Genomic DNA, 14400 nt, shown 5'->3' with positions numbered 1-14400 from the left:
CTGGAAATCACTTATTGCTGGGAAGTTAAAGAGATACAGTGTATTTACATTTCATTGCACCCCTTTGTGKMTCATGTGGAAGGATGAGTGCTTTTTCTGACGTTCACAGGCGCATRCACTCTTTTTCTATGGTTTCAGAGACAAAACTGCATGTGTTCTAAACCCAGCAATCACTGCTTGCCAGTGGCATTGYAGAGAAGAAAAGCAAGAAAAATATGTGATGTGCAGACAGCTTTAAAAAAACAGCCAGCTCCTGACCACCTCAAATTTCATGCTGCCTCCAGTCATATGGGATCAGTACATATGTTCTGAATACAACATTGGTTTAGGACCTTTTTTCTGTGTTTTCATCTAGCCAAATCCAAAGACAAGGATGCTGCGAGAAGCCTAATTGGAAAAAAAAAAAAACCCTATAAAAGAACCTCTCAGGCTTTCCAGTTTCCTCTAAGGATAAAAAGGAAAATGCCAGTTTAGGGGTTTTTTTTTTGTTATGATTTACCATGTTTAACTCTCTTCTCCATATCCTCCCTCRCATACACAACTGCCACCTGCATTTTGGACAAAACCCCTCCATTTCAAAACCAGGACTGCTCAAAAGGTTAAAAATCCAGCGGGAATGTCCCCTGAACCCCTCGGGAGGGTGAGGTGGSTGTGGCTGGCTGCTGAGGGAAGGGTCTGAGGGGTCTGGGGTGAAATGACCRCCTGCATCCAGCCCCTTGGGGAGCCTGGCACGGTGCCCAGCTGGGAGAGGGGCAGCAGGGGCTGGAGCAGCCCCTGGGCAGGGCAGGACTGGGGACAGAGCAGCGGGCAGCACAGGGACAGGGGCGGGGAGAGGGGCAGATAAAGGGATGGTGACAGGGACAGGGTAGGGACAGGGACAGAGATGGCACAGGGAATGGTTCAGGGACAAGGGCAGGTAAAAAGATACGGATAGGGGTACGACCACCAAGGGGGCGGGGAAGAGACAGGACAGGGGCGGCCATAGAACAGGCACGGGAAGAGACAGGGACAAGGGCTGGGACAAGGATGCAGCAGGGACAGGGCCAGCGGCTGCTAAAGGGGTGGAACAGGGCAGACATGGGAGAGGGACAGGGAGTGGACAGGGAGAGGGATAGCGGCTGGCAAAGGCAGGGGACAGGGACAGTGACACACACACAGACCCGCCCCAGCCCGGCCCGCCCCTCACGGGAGGAGGCGCGACTCCGCTTTCGCCCCGCCCCCTCCGTGCTGCGCTGACGTCACCGCCCAGCGCTCCCGATTGGCCCGGCGGGCGCAGCTGACGTCGCAGCGTGACGCCATCCCGCCGGCGGGGCCCAGACAAGATGGCGTCGCCCGGGTCCGGCGGCGCCGAGAGGGGCCCGTAGGGACGGCGGGCGGTGACCGCAGGACGGCGCGACAGCGGGGCCGGGGGCCGCAGGTAGCGGGCGGGACCGTGGGGCCACAGGTACTGGGTGGGTCAGCGGGGCTGGGGCACGCAGGTACGGGCGGGGATCGCGGGGGCCGCAGGTACCGGGCGGGGGCAGGCGGGGACGGACCGCACCCCTTCATCTACTCAAGGGACRGAGAACCTCCTCCCCCTTCGGTACAGCCGCTGCGAGGTGACGGCACTCGGCCCTGGGCTGGACCACCGGAGCAAGGGGAGGTCAGGCGGAGGGCTGACGCTCCTGTTCCGCAGACTCCTGCTTTCCAGCAGTTTCCGGGACTGCTGGGGTCAAGGGAATGTTTTTCTGCCTAGTAACCCCTGATGAGTTTGCCCGGTGGCTGTTGAAATCCGAGTAAGCTGTTGGTGTCCGATGTTCGGACCTGCCTCCCCGCAGTAACTAAATCCGTCAAGAACCAAAACATCCGATTTTCTGTGGGGGTGTGGTATGTGTCGAGTCTGCTTTCAGGTAACTTGTTAGTTTCTCTCTCTTGTGCTGTGAAAATGAGGGTGCTCATACCCTRTATTTGCCACTTGTGATATTAATATTCTGAATCACAGAATGTTCACTTTTTGGGTGCATCTTCTTGTAGGCTGAGGAGCCAATCATATTTACTTCACGGGTTGTAGTCCTAAACTTTTGTATTTGTGCTTATCATCTGTTTCTGGAYCTTTTCTAGTTAGCTGCTCTGCTTTTGACTACATCTTTTTCATAGTTTGAGATGCMAACATCCCACRGATGYAYACACTGGTGTAAGRATGCTTCAGTTTAGCGTTTTCTAACTACTTCATAATRTTTTGTGTTCTCTGCAGCTCARTGCTTACTAGAATTCAGGGCATTATGAAGSTATTTGGTATAATTCAAGGGCTGTCTTTCTGTGTTTTGGTAGTTCAAAATGTRTCCTACTAAAGGGAAGGTTTGCTTTGTTGGTTTGGTTTTTTTTTTTAGTGAAAGAAATGATAATAGATGGAAATGAGTAACTACCTTATCATATGTTTTTATTCTCCACGTCATTAAAAATGCCAAACAAGTGAAGAAAACCCCAGTCAGACGGAAATATTACGACACCGATGCTGTCTCATTAGAGTGGAGATAAGCAAGTGGACTCTGGCACTTGGCTGTGGAGCTAATGTGGCTGTCATCCTGGCYCCAGTAAAATGTATTTGTGTTGGATTTAAGCACTTTGAGGTCAATATTCCCAAATGACTCACTTTGGCAARTGAGTGTTGCCAGACCAAGGGGTAACTGGGTTGTGCCTGATGATGTAACTTCAGCGGCTGTGCTGCTGATGGAAGGCTTGCTGCATCCCACAGCCTGTTATGGGACTAAGGCTTCTGTGGGATCTTAGTGAGGGGAATGTTACTCCTACTCCAGYTGTGGATTCAGGGTGTTAGGGAAAAAGAGGAAGTGCTGCAGTTTGCCAGRGCTCTTCCTCACCTTCTCTTATCAGCCTTGGAGAATGGGTCTTTCTGCCCYTGTGCAGGCATTCCTATAACTGTTGATTTCCTGGCATTTTTCAGGCAAGAGGGGGGCTAAAAACAATTGTGTCTTCCTCCTTCCGTTTTTTCCATAGGGAAAATCTGCATGTAGCTGTGCAGCAGCCATGGGCAGTGGGGTGTGTTGCGRTACTCCCTGTGGCAGCAGCACCTGGAGTGTTTTGAGGTGTGTACAGGGTGGTGTTGGGTTACAGTACCACGCAGAACTGCTGCTAAATGACATCAGTTTCCTGTACACACGGAGCTGCAATTCAAAAGTGCCAGTGGTTCTTAAGATCACCGTTTCCACTGGGTGCTTAAACCTTTTAGGCAAAAACCCCTAATTCTAAGGGTAAAGAGACAAAAAAGTATGTCATTTTTAAACAGCTTTGCAGGTTTGTGGGTTTAGTGTCAGAAACAAAAGTGAAAATGATTGTGCTTTCCTTGTCTCACCACCTGTACTTGGCCTGCATGTTTGTTACCTTTCTTTGGTTTTTTTTCCTTTGCACGCACTGTGGAACAAGTGAGTCAGGGAAGAAGTTGCTGCTGCTGAAGTCAGACACTGTACATTCGAATGTGAACTGAAACAAAGGGACAGGAAACTTCCAAGGGAAAACTAAGAAACCGTCAGATCTAAAATATGTGAATCACTAAGTGTTAGTTTCTTTTTAATGAACAGAACTTAAATTTTCACAATATTCAAAGGGTATACTTGGTCATCTGGGAGATTTACTGTATAGTTTCTGTTGATGGGTAGAAAAATCATAATGGTGAAAAATCATCAAATACACGTGGAAGAGCTCMATCTCCATTATTCAAATGATGTTTTGTTACTCTCGAGACAAAAACCTGTAACTGACAGAATGGAGTCAGGTTTCTGGACCAATCCAGCGTCATCTGTCGCGCTGTGACAGCTGGAGCTGTTTTGGCTGGTGCTGGTGGCAAAAGTGCTATAATGACACTAAARGTATCATTTTACTCATCCTTCTTTTTAATTTGTGTAAGTATGATTTCYATGTATTGATAATTTAGTTGTCAAGCTTATTTAATTAATAATTGTTGTCCATGCTCAAACTCTGTATAATGAGTTTTTAACAGTAGTCTTTTCTCATATTTTATAGTTGATGCTTGATAAATTGGTCAGTGAGAAATTTAATTTTACTCATTACGTAGAACATCTGTCCAAACTTCTTTATTTTGTTTCTGGCATAATCACTCCCAGTCTCTTCAACCATTAATTCCAGCGTTTCAGCTGTCATTTTACAATTATCTCAACCTAAAGGCATGATTATCTATTTAAAATTGATCCATGCAATGCAGATCAGTGTCAACGTAAGGAAGGTCCAGTGGAGCCATAATTGGAAAGCTCTGAATCTGTTTTTGAAAAGAGTTCTTTGAAGGAAAGGCAAAGGAATGTTGTTTACAATTTATAAATAGTTTTCTTGTTTGAAAAAGTAGGTCTTCTAAGATGCATCAAAGTTCGGTTTTTCTTCCCTGCATTACATGTACTTACKCTTATAACTGGGAAGGCAAGGCTGTTGATCTTGCAGCACACACCACTGTGCAATCGACCCTTGGGATTAGTGCAGTTGATCGATACAAGCCTGAGCTCACAGTTGTGTGTTAACTACTTAGGTAGGTAATCCTCTCTGGTATGCAAGTCCATTGCTTAATGCTTTGACCCTCTGACTTGGTTTGAATAAGCTCGTGTTCTGTGTCCCTAATGACCTTTTGCAGTCAATGTAGTYCCTGCTGAGGTCTCCATCAGAACCAGAGCACAGGGGGCTTTCCCTCTCTTAAATTACTAGATTAATTCCAGATCTTTGCATGCAAAAGCCTTTTTGTTAAATGTTAGAAAATGCTGTCTTTCCTGTGGATGGGAAACGTTTAGAGGGCATATTATATGTCCAGACTTGGTTTGGTTTGTGTTTTTTTAATTTTTGAAAGCTACAACATTTTTCTAGACTCCCTTAAGCTTGCAATGTACTTGAAACACAGTATTATACCAAAAGGGGAGCATAGTATCATTGCTGTGATTTAGGCTTAAATATTCCTTTCTAGAAAGAGAGCAGATTGGCTCAAAGTGTCATGTGGCATTAGTAGTATTAGAGTTTGTARCTGACTGAGTCAGCTGCATTTTGTGTCAGAAACTGCTACACAAGATTAACATTTTAAATCAGAAGAATGTCAGTCCTACCCAAGATGTAGTCAATTCTTCATCTGGAAGGTGGTCTGAATATGAGTACACTTCTTGTACTTAGCTGTTGGTTGTTGTGTAGTGAAATGTAGTAGTGAAGAGTTGTGAGCTCCTATCCAGTCTSTGTTGCTAGAGCTCAGCATTTTGGTAACTATCTACTAGTTTATGTGAAAATTATTTTTAAGCCTGTTCCTTATGTATGTGTTTGTGCTTGCACTATTTGACATCTCTGGGCTAGCYGCAGAGGAAGCCGTGAGTGTAATGACTGGTGAGATTTTTTTCCCTGGTTTTGAGAGGATGTATTTCAATGGGTGTCAGTTACCAGTTGTGCTGTGTCATGTTTAGCCCTGTGCCGAAGCTAGACACAGGGAAGTGCTTATGTGTTCAGTTTGGTATGCCTCATCAATTCTGGGCTCTAAATGAAATTAGATTCCTAGTTTGTTAACACTCTCCGAAGTACTTGTTAAAATAYTGTTTCATTTTGTGATACAGAAAAAGCCACACTGGGTTTCACCATTTGGTTCCATCCTAGTGACTAATGCAGTCATGTGGTGTCCTTGCATAGTAGTGTGTAATACTTTGACGTGAAAATACAGGGATCACATGTCGCACGGAAAGGATTCTACTTGAATAAAATTACCATTAATCATCTGGAATAAAACTGTGATTGGTRAAAAAGGCAGCAAAGCTTTATGCTGCTTAGCTTCTGAGAAAATAATGTGTTGTTAATCTTTTAATTAAGTATTATGTCACCACAACCAGTTTGTTGCCAGTCTATTTRACTTCTTCGTAGAAAATAACTGAAGGATTATTGAAATTCATTTTGCTTGTTGTGTTTGTAACCATATAAAAAAGAAATGTACCTTCATATTCTTTATTAAGAAGAGGGGAAAATATGTATCTGTAGTTAAAGGCTTCATTCTTGCTTGTAGGAGGGAGCTGAATGTATATTTTCTGTTTGCTTTCCAGGATGTCTTATGCGTTCCTAGGYCACTGAATTCCAGTGCTTAGGATTTTAAATCTCTTTTGCAAAGAAAATGCAAGAAAAAAAGATGAAAAAGCTTGTTGCTTTTAACCAACGCTGTTGAATATTTCTGAATTTGTATSTTAAGGGAAAGCTATCAAATTTAAGTGSGAACGTAAAAGTAAAACTTTCATGGTCTGTAATCTCATCTATATGGAGGTCTTCAACTGGAAAAGCCATAATAAATGGAACTGACAAAATACAAAATCATAAGATGAAAGATAAATGAAAGAAGACAAAGGTAGAGAAGTTGAGTTTTGCATGACTGGCTAGGTGGTTTAAGCTGCTTTTGGAGCTAGAGGTGGACTCTGGAAATATGCATTTGGTTGGCAGAATGACTGTGATGGCTCTTTTTGTGACATGGTAATGTCACCCTCTTTATACTGAGCTTCCACATTGTGTACACATCAGTTGTACAGTTCTGAAGGTCTGCCTGTCTCTGGGGATGCTCTGTATGTGTTACAGTGTTGGAGATGTACTGTGTTTAGTGCTGGAATCAGGCTGTACTCTGGATAAATCAGTTCTACTGAGTAATGTAAAGGTTTTCTCACTTTCTCTTCAAGCAGGGACAGAAGTTGTATATCCATTTTATGACAACCTTCATTTAAGGCAAATTTCTCCTGTAATTTGATGATCCTGCAGAAATCTAAATGTCATACTCATGTTCTGTCATTAGGCAGCACTGGTTTAATTTCCTAAAGTAAGCTGTATTGAATCAGACATAGGAGTTATGATAGGGGCAGACTGGGACTGATTCTCAGGTTACCGGAGAAAATCTGATAGCTCAGAGGAGGAATGGTCAGCCCACAGGCTTGCTACTTTCCTTCTTAAAAAATATCATCTTGCTGCCTTGTCATGGTTATGGTGGTCCACTGAGAGACACCTCTGTGCTGTCAGCAGTCCTGTGTTGTTGCCCGTCTTAAATGTTTGGAGAAGAGAAGCTATGGGATGACCCTTGGGTGTCATGGGGCAGCTTCATCCAACAAAGCATTCMTGCTTAGTTATAAGATAGAAGTAAGGCTACATTGCTGAAGCTGAGTCAGATCTGTCAAAATGTCCTGAGAAAATWAAGCTAATGTATCTCTATCTTTTGCACATAAAATGAGCCATTTCTGTTTAGTTATTCATTACTTTAAGTGTTCTGGGGGTTGTACTCATTGCTGTATTTGCTGAAGAACTTCCTGATGTGCAGGGAAAAAGTTTATACCACTGAGACAGGATATATGGTCTATAACAAAATTATTGACTTAAATAATGTTGAGCTAGTAACTTAGAGATATTTGGACTATACTAAATTTTGTATTCAAATCCAAAAGTACATCCTTGGGGCTCTTATAGTGAGATAAAAAGACTGAATAGTCTTTTTAGGTAGGAAATAGATCCTGTTCCAAACTTGAGAGACTGCAGTGAGATTCCTTGGCTAGCTGTGGGTTTGTGATTTGGGAAACACAGGTTTTGTTCTGACTTTGCTGCTGGCTGAGGTGGATGATTGTGGYCAAACTGCTTCACCTTTGTGCCTTATTCTACATACCTGCAAAAGAGGGACAGATTTACTGCTGGTTAAGTGCCTTGACAGGTATTCTGGAGTCTTATATAAGATCTAGGCAGTGCTGAGGATTTCAGCAAAACTACTTTCCACTCAGGGGAAAAAAAAATGGATGAGAAATGTGTGTAATTCCTGACATTATAAATATCCTGTAGCTTTCTAGATTTCATCTAAAAGTAGTGTCTTACCGTGTCTTTGGTTTCTTTTCTATTTTCATTCCACTTGAGGACTGAAGGTTCAGTATCCATATGCCCTTATTGTTGGGAAGCTTGTAATTGTGTATATGYGTGTGTGTCATTCCTACTACTTGGCAAATCTGGATTTTGCTCTGTGCATTTGTKACAGAAAGTTCTCTCTRTAAGTGCAGACTTTTACACTATTCCTTAAACTTCCCTGCTCAAACATTAATGGCAAGCATAGGATTGCAGTGCTGAAGAGCAGTCTGAGTTGTCTTAACAGAGAGAGAAAGCGCACCCTTCAGTTTGCTTGGAGTGAGGAAATTAAGTCTTAAAACATTTAAAATTGAAASAGTAGGAATTAAGGTACATGAGGAAGATTTGTGTGATGCKTAGAGATCTACTGAGTATCTTGTGTGARTGTGGCTGCCAGAGGGGAATGACACCTGTTTTATGGAARGGGTTTCTGAAGCAGTATGTAAGAGGGAGTGTAGCATCCTTGAAAGTTATGTCTCAAGGATTGGGTAGTTGCTCTGCTTTTCTTCTCAGAAGGTGARGATTGTCTGCATGTTTGTGTCTCTTCAYTGCTAGTAAACTCAGCTGTAGCAGTTGCACTTATGGAGTAGACCTTGTTTAACAGGGGTACAATCCCTCTCTCTCTGTTTTTTCCCTCTTGCTTGTACCTTCCATTTCTGAATTTTTCAATATGTTGTTGGATTACAGGCTGAACCATATTTCCATTTAAGTAGCCTGTAATAGAGGGGCATTTGCTACATGAGAACGACAAAATTAAGAGTTTGCAAGGAAAATGCTTCTGCTCAAGACTGAGTATGCTGCCCTCAGGTAGTGTGGACTGATGAAATTTTCTAATACACAGCACAGCCAGCAGTTCACTTACTTATCATATTCTTGTTTTGTAACAGATCCACTATAGCTGAGGGCAATCTCACTTTCACTTAGCTGCTCAAAGGTAAATTTTTTCTTTTGTACWCTAGACAAGCTTGCTCAAGGCGACTTACCTTCCTGTGTTCCAAATTAATTCAGTTTCAGAAGTCTACTCAGTGTGGATACTGCCAGTTTGCTGAGCTGTTCAATTGTTTGCTGCTGTTTTTGTATGCAGAGGATTTATTGTTTTGATAGCTGGTAATGATGCTTCTATTACTGTGTGTTTTTAAAGGCTAGAACATAATCTTTGTACCAGCTCTGGTCTCTTCTGAAGTTAACAAGCCATCGCAAGAAATAATTAAGAAGTTACTATTCACTTTAAATCAGTTTCCTGCTCTTAATGGTCTGTTATGCACTGGTTCCTTGTTAATTAAATCAAGTGAAACTTTTAAATCTAAAAACATGACTTCTGGTAGTGAATTTTAATTTGATGKTGTCTACCAGTAGTATTTCCCATCTAGGGAAATGGTATTTCCCATCTTTTTAATGTAGTGATTCAGTCCTGTTTGGACTGAGTAGGAAAACTTGAAAGCAGAATTGACTGGTATTATGCCTGGAGATGAAACAAGGTTGGTTCTTAGGCATTACTTCAATGGGACTATCTTTTCATTTGCTTGATGCATTTTTTTTAATTTCAGTTTGGCTCCTTTGTTCGCTTCAGTTAGTCAGGTAAAAAATATGTCCCTGATGAGGCCTCAGCTCAGTAAATATATGACAGTAGCTGGAGTGAGTGCTTATCTTCAACAGTGATAATTGTTTTTWTCCTGGTCTTTTAGTTCCATCCATCAGCGCAGCAAAACCTGACATTCTTTCAGATGTGTATTTCTGTCTATGTTTATTTTCTTGTCTTAGTCTTGATAAGAYGGGTTAGATGAAGACAGATGCCTGTTGGCTAAATAGGAGTGACACATGAATTAGGGACAAAATGAGTTGTCATTGAAAGCTGAGACTGCATCAGTGGCATGTTGATGTGTTGAAGGAAATGTATAAAGCCCAGAAAAAGTCAAATAAGCTTGTGAAGAATGTCATGCCTGTGGCACCTAAGGTGCAATTCACATTTCTCACATTAGCACTGTCAAGGCAAAGGCAAACCAAGCCTCACGAGGCATGTTTTGAAAATCAGTGCTGTTTAAGATGGTATGAGCTTATGTTGTCACTTCACAAGAAAGTGTTTTGGARRMCMMMWTTKKYCAGATATCCTGTGATCAGCTCTTARTTGCTTCAGGAATATGAAGTGTTTTGGACTTTTCCTTGCAGGTATCTCAAAGTGTGTATTTGGAGAAAGATTAATTTATACTGAATTGGGGTGTTTCCTATAACATGGCGACACTGAAAGATGAAACTGAAAAGAGGGAAGATTGAGGTTTAATATAAGAAAGAAATGAGAGTGGTGAGACATTGAACAGGTTGCCCTGGGGTGTTGTGGATAACTCATTGCTGGAGGTATTCCAGGCCAGGGTGGATGGAACTTTAAACAATTTCATCAAAAAAAAGGATACCCTTGCTTGTGACAGATTGTGTGGACTAGATGATCTTTGAAGGCCCCTTCCAATCCAAAACATTCCATGATTTAATCAAATTAGTTTGCAGGGAATTGATATTCTTAGAATGTGGCTCTTTTAGTTGAGAGAAATGAGATAAAATAGTGGGAAACAGGGATATCAGATGACAGGAATAGTTCAGCAGTTTTAAATACATGATGGGAGAGATCTTGTAGGGAGTGGGAAAAGGCTGTTGTTAGCCTGATGTGGCCTGAAACTGCTTGGACTGAGTGTGCAATCAGGGTATGAAACAGTGGCTCCCATGCTGAATATCAAGGTTTCAGCCTGCTTGCTGCAGGGCAGGCAGGGTCATTTGGAGGTGGAATAGTTAATATAACTATTTTTTTCTGTCAGTACCACACTGAGTTTTGCTGGGAAAATATTAAATGTGTGGTGAGAGTGGGCACTGCATGTGACCCAAGTATAAAAGGAAAAATTGATGCATCTATAGTAGTGTAACACTGTTCTCATTTTTCTTGCGTGGTGCAAGAGGCACATATTTTGGCTAAGATCCAATACATGGAATTGCAAGTGATGTTTGACCTGCTGGCAGATATTATTTTTCATTTTCAGCCTTCCGTCTAGCTTGATTTCTTGATATATTTTTTTGCCTGTTTTGTTAAAGTAATTCCCTAAGTGTTAATATTTCACTAATTTTTAACCAAAATAATAATAATTATTTATTAACCAAAATAATTTTGGTATGGATTTTTTACCTATTTAATTGCTGTAATGTATTTGAATGCATTGAATTCTGGTTAATGAATAAATATAGAAAATTAATGAATATATATTGCTTTCAGCACCAAAATAGKTCTTGTGTCAGTGTTGAGAAGAGGTCCTGATAWGATCAGAGCTGAACTTAGTTCTAARTAATACCAGATCAGCTACCTGTTACCTCCCTTGGTTAAACAGCATAAAACAAAAAAAGCTTGAAACTGCACATATTCTGTTGTTTTTGGATTAAAWAGGGTATATTGTGATTAATGGATTAAAAGCTGTTTTACTCTGTTGTGCTGGCAGCATTTTGAAAGTCTATCTAGCTCTCATTCATAACTGGGGCAAGTCTGAAGTACTATGAATAATATTCAAGTACTTCAGAATCAGCTTGTTACATATTGAAGTAATGCTGCAACAAACAAGAGCAGCATTTTAATTAGTTTATGATACTCTGGGTTCCAGGCATTCATTTTAAAAGTGCAGGATATTGCTTTTTCATGCATCGTTACCAAAAGAACAGAATAAGCGGTGTATTTTGTTGTTGAAACTAGCAATTAGCAGTCTCTCTCACTCAAGAAGAGTTGTATTGAAATATTAGCTTTCTGCTAAAGTGCTGGGATCAACGAGGGAAGTTAATGCACATGACTGGCTCTGGCTAGTGCTAAGATTGCTGTGAAAAATTTGACTCTTTTGCAATAGTGTGAAATCTTATGGTAATTAAGCTGAAGTAGCTAAATTTGTTGATCGTTACCAGATGCTTACCACCCGACTGTTTTAAACTCTCAGAACTGGTATTTGCTATCCAAACTTTAGATACAGGAAAACAGCAGTTGAAAACAGTTGCTCTGTTCATTGGACTGGGGACTTGTTTCATAATTGCACTGAGATTACTGCAGCCCTCATTGCTGGTATGAGTCCTGGATCATATTTTTCACTTTTTTTTTYCCTAGAATGKAGGAATTGCATTTCACATTTGTGTWTTTTTGCTATGATTTATYTCTCAAATTTTTGTCTTCATTCTTTGGTGCCTCAGGGAGGGGAAATTAGTTCTCTATTTCTAGTTTACCATTCTTTTTTTTAGTGATATTGTAGTTTGTAGATTAGTGAAGCTGACCTTGAAGTAAAAAGAAGTAAACACATCTATTTTTCCCTGAGCTGTTCTATTTATGTGAACTTTTAATAACTTGGGTAAAGGTCACTAAACTGCACTCTAAAATCCACATCTGCTTTTGAGGCTGACAGAACCTGCACTATGCCCAGATTTCTGGAGTTTGGGAGTCAGTCCTGCCTTMGATATTTGTTGCAGGTGGTTTTCTCTTGTAAGAGGACTGAGTTTTCTGGAAAGAGTCCTTTTTAAAAAGGTTGCTCATTTGCTGCCACAGTTAAATTTAGAACGGGTGCACCTTCCATGCAGTTGTTTGGCATGTCATTGTCCAGCCAAAGGTAAAACTTTGGTCTGCTTTGACCMTAGGCCTGCCTCTAAGTACTTTTCTGTTTCCATGTGCTGTTGCCTGTGAAACTTGCATCTCTAGAGGTTTATGTGGTGTAGAWACTTCAACCATGTTGGAAACTTGTTTGGCTGATAAGTCACTGAGTGACTAAAAAACTGGTATATCATTATACTTCATTTCCACAGCCATTGTAGGGMTGTCCCTGATTTCTGGGTGGCATGTTTGGCAAATCACTTTATGTTTCAAATACATAGTCAGGATCTTAAAGGAGGAATAGAACAATCTKTTACCAGCTAAGAACCATAAATCCTTAACCAGCCCAAACAGTGTGTGCTTCTAACAARTGTAGTGTCTTTAATGAACAAAGTGGGACATGGCGTGAGGATAACTGGAATGGCAGGTGTTTGATGCTAGCAGTGTGAATCCATATGGGATGACAGAGAGAGATGCCATGCCTCTGAGAGTGTGTGGAAGCACCAACAGAGAGGTCCTGAAGCAGAAGGCTAATTGCCCACTATGTCATGTTAAGCAATGGAACAATTTGAAGAATCAATCTCCTAGTGTTTATCACTGCTAGGAGAATGCAATCGAACATCCATGTAAAGCCTCCTAATGGATGTTTTGATCATCACTAGTGTTGTCTCATAATCCGGTAGTGGGATCTGCACACAGTCCTACCCTTCATSGCCTTTTCTTCCTGTCCTTCCTACTCACGTATTTGAGAAATACTTTTAAAAGTGCCATTTTATTGGCTTCTGTCCCTTTGCCCCTCAATCATCACACTAGTAATAACCAACTGCATGAATTTGATCTTACAGGCTGTTCTGCAGATTTAAATCTTTCATCACAGCTGTTTGGATTGTTGTTCCATGGGATATGTATGCAGCAGGGATACCTCACACTTTCCCACCTCAGCCCCCTGTTGTCAATGTAAGCCCTACTCTGCATTTGGTTAAATGTAGGTTAAATGTTCAACTTGTATTTGTATCTCATAAAATGAAGACATCATTAGATTTGTTTCAACTGGTGTCCCTTGAAAACTGAATAGCAACTCTGGAAGAGTGTTTGCCTCAAGGAGGGTTTGGTTTGTTCTTGTCAAAATTGACCAAGAACCTTAATTTACCCTATCTCCTGGATTGTGCTRACACTTAAGAGGACTTACTGTAGATAAAATCAGAGCTTGCTTTTCTGTTAGGACTAGTGAAAGAGATGTCTTTTTTCCTTCCCTTGTGGGTTTTTGGTTTGGGGGTCTTGGGTTTTTTTTTTTTTGGCTTTGGATTTTGGTTTGTTTTTTAAATTGTTATTTGGTTTGGTTTGGGGGTTTTTGGGGGAGGTTGGGTTGGTTGGGGTGTGTGGTTGTAACATGTCCCATATAATTTTACAGCTTTATTCATAAAGAGCAGTCACCAGTGGCTCAACATCATTGTGCCTTATTGTGAGGGGAGTCCCTTCATGTGCTCTTGTTTGCAGAACTCTTAGAGGTACAAAGCAGAAGCAATTGCTGCAGGTTTTGGGGTGATGTCATCTTTTTGGATACTCCAGTAAATGACCATGGAGTTTTGTATTGTTTTGTACTGTAGTGAACTGATCAGCTTTTTGCTGAAAGAGATTGTAAGAGATCTGAATTTATGTGGCAGTGGTTGAACACTTATGTAGGTGGGATGCTTTGATATGAGAAACTTAACTTTTGTTTTGTCTTAGCAACAGGCACTGTTGACTTCTATTTTTGCTGTTTGAGGCCATGTACAGAATCCTGATGTCGGCAATAGCCCTTCACTTGCACTGAAACAAGTAGCTACAGTGAAAACTGAAAATTGTCTAAATTTTGAACACCTGTGACCATTAGAAATCAGTCACTTGAATCAAAATGCTTTTCACTTCTTTCTTTACTGTAAAATTGGTGA

General features: G+C 41.2%; 1 protein-coding gene across 7 annotated transcripts in view; it reads left to right on the top strand.

Annotated features, from left to right (window-relative positions):
- The first annotated feature begins 1287 nt into the window (after window positions 1-1287).
- The window catches only part of UBAP1 (ubiquitin associated protein 1), a 34258-nt gene continuing 21145 nt past the window's right edge, over window positions 1288-14400 (top strand). For 4 of the 7 annotated variants that reach the window (XM_057369647.1, XM_057369643.1, XM_057369649.1 and 1 more), the window contains exon 1: window positions 1288-1417. The gene's annotated coding sequence lies outside the window, so the exon portion shown is untranslated. Of the gene's footprint in view, window positions 1445-1494; window positions 1507-1575; window positions 1890-14400 lie in introns of those variants that run through there. The other 3 variants (XM_057369645.1, XM_057369646.1, XM_057369644.1) reach the window with 3 other exon arrangements.

The sequence above is a fragment of the Malurus melanocephalus genome, unplaced genomic scaffold (genome assembly GCF_030028575.1).
Source record: "Malurus melanocephalus ecotype Western Australia unplaced genomic scaffold, MMel_1.1 scaffold_113, whole genome shotgun sequence".
Classification (NCBI taxonomy): domain Eukaryota; kingdom Metazoa; phylum Chordata; class Aves; order Passeriformes; family Maluridae; genus Malurus; species Malurus melanocephalus.
The sequence above is the reverse complement of the archived record's forward strand: the minus strand, read 5'-3'. Positions and strand labels throughout refer to the sequence as shown.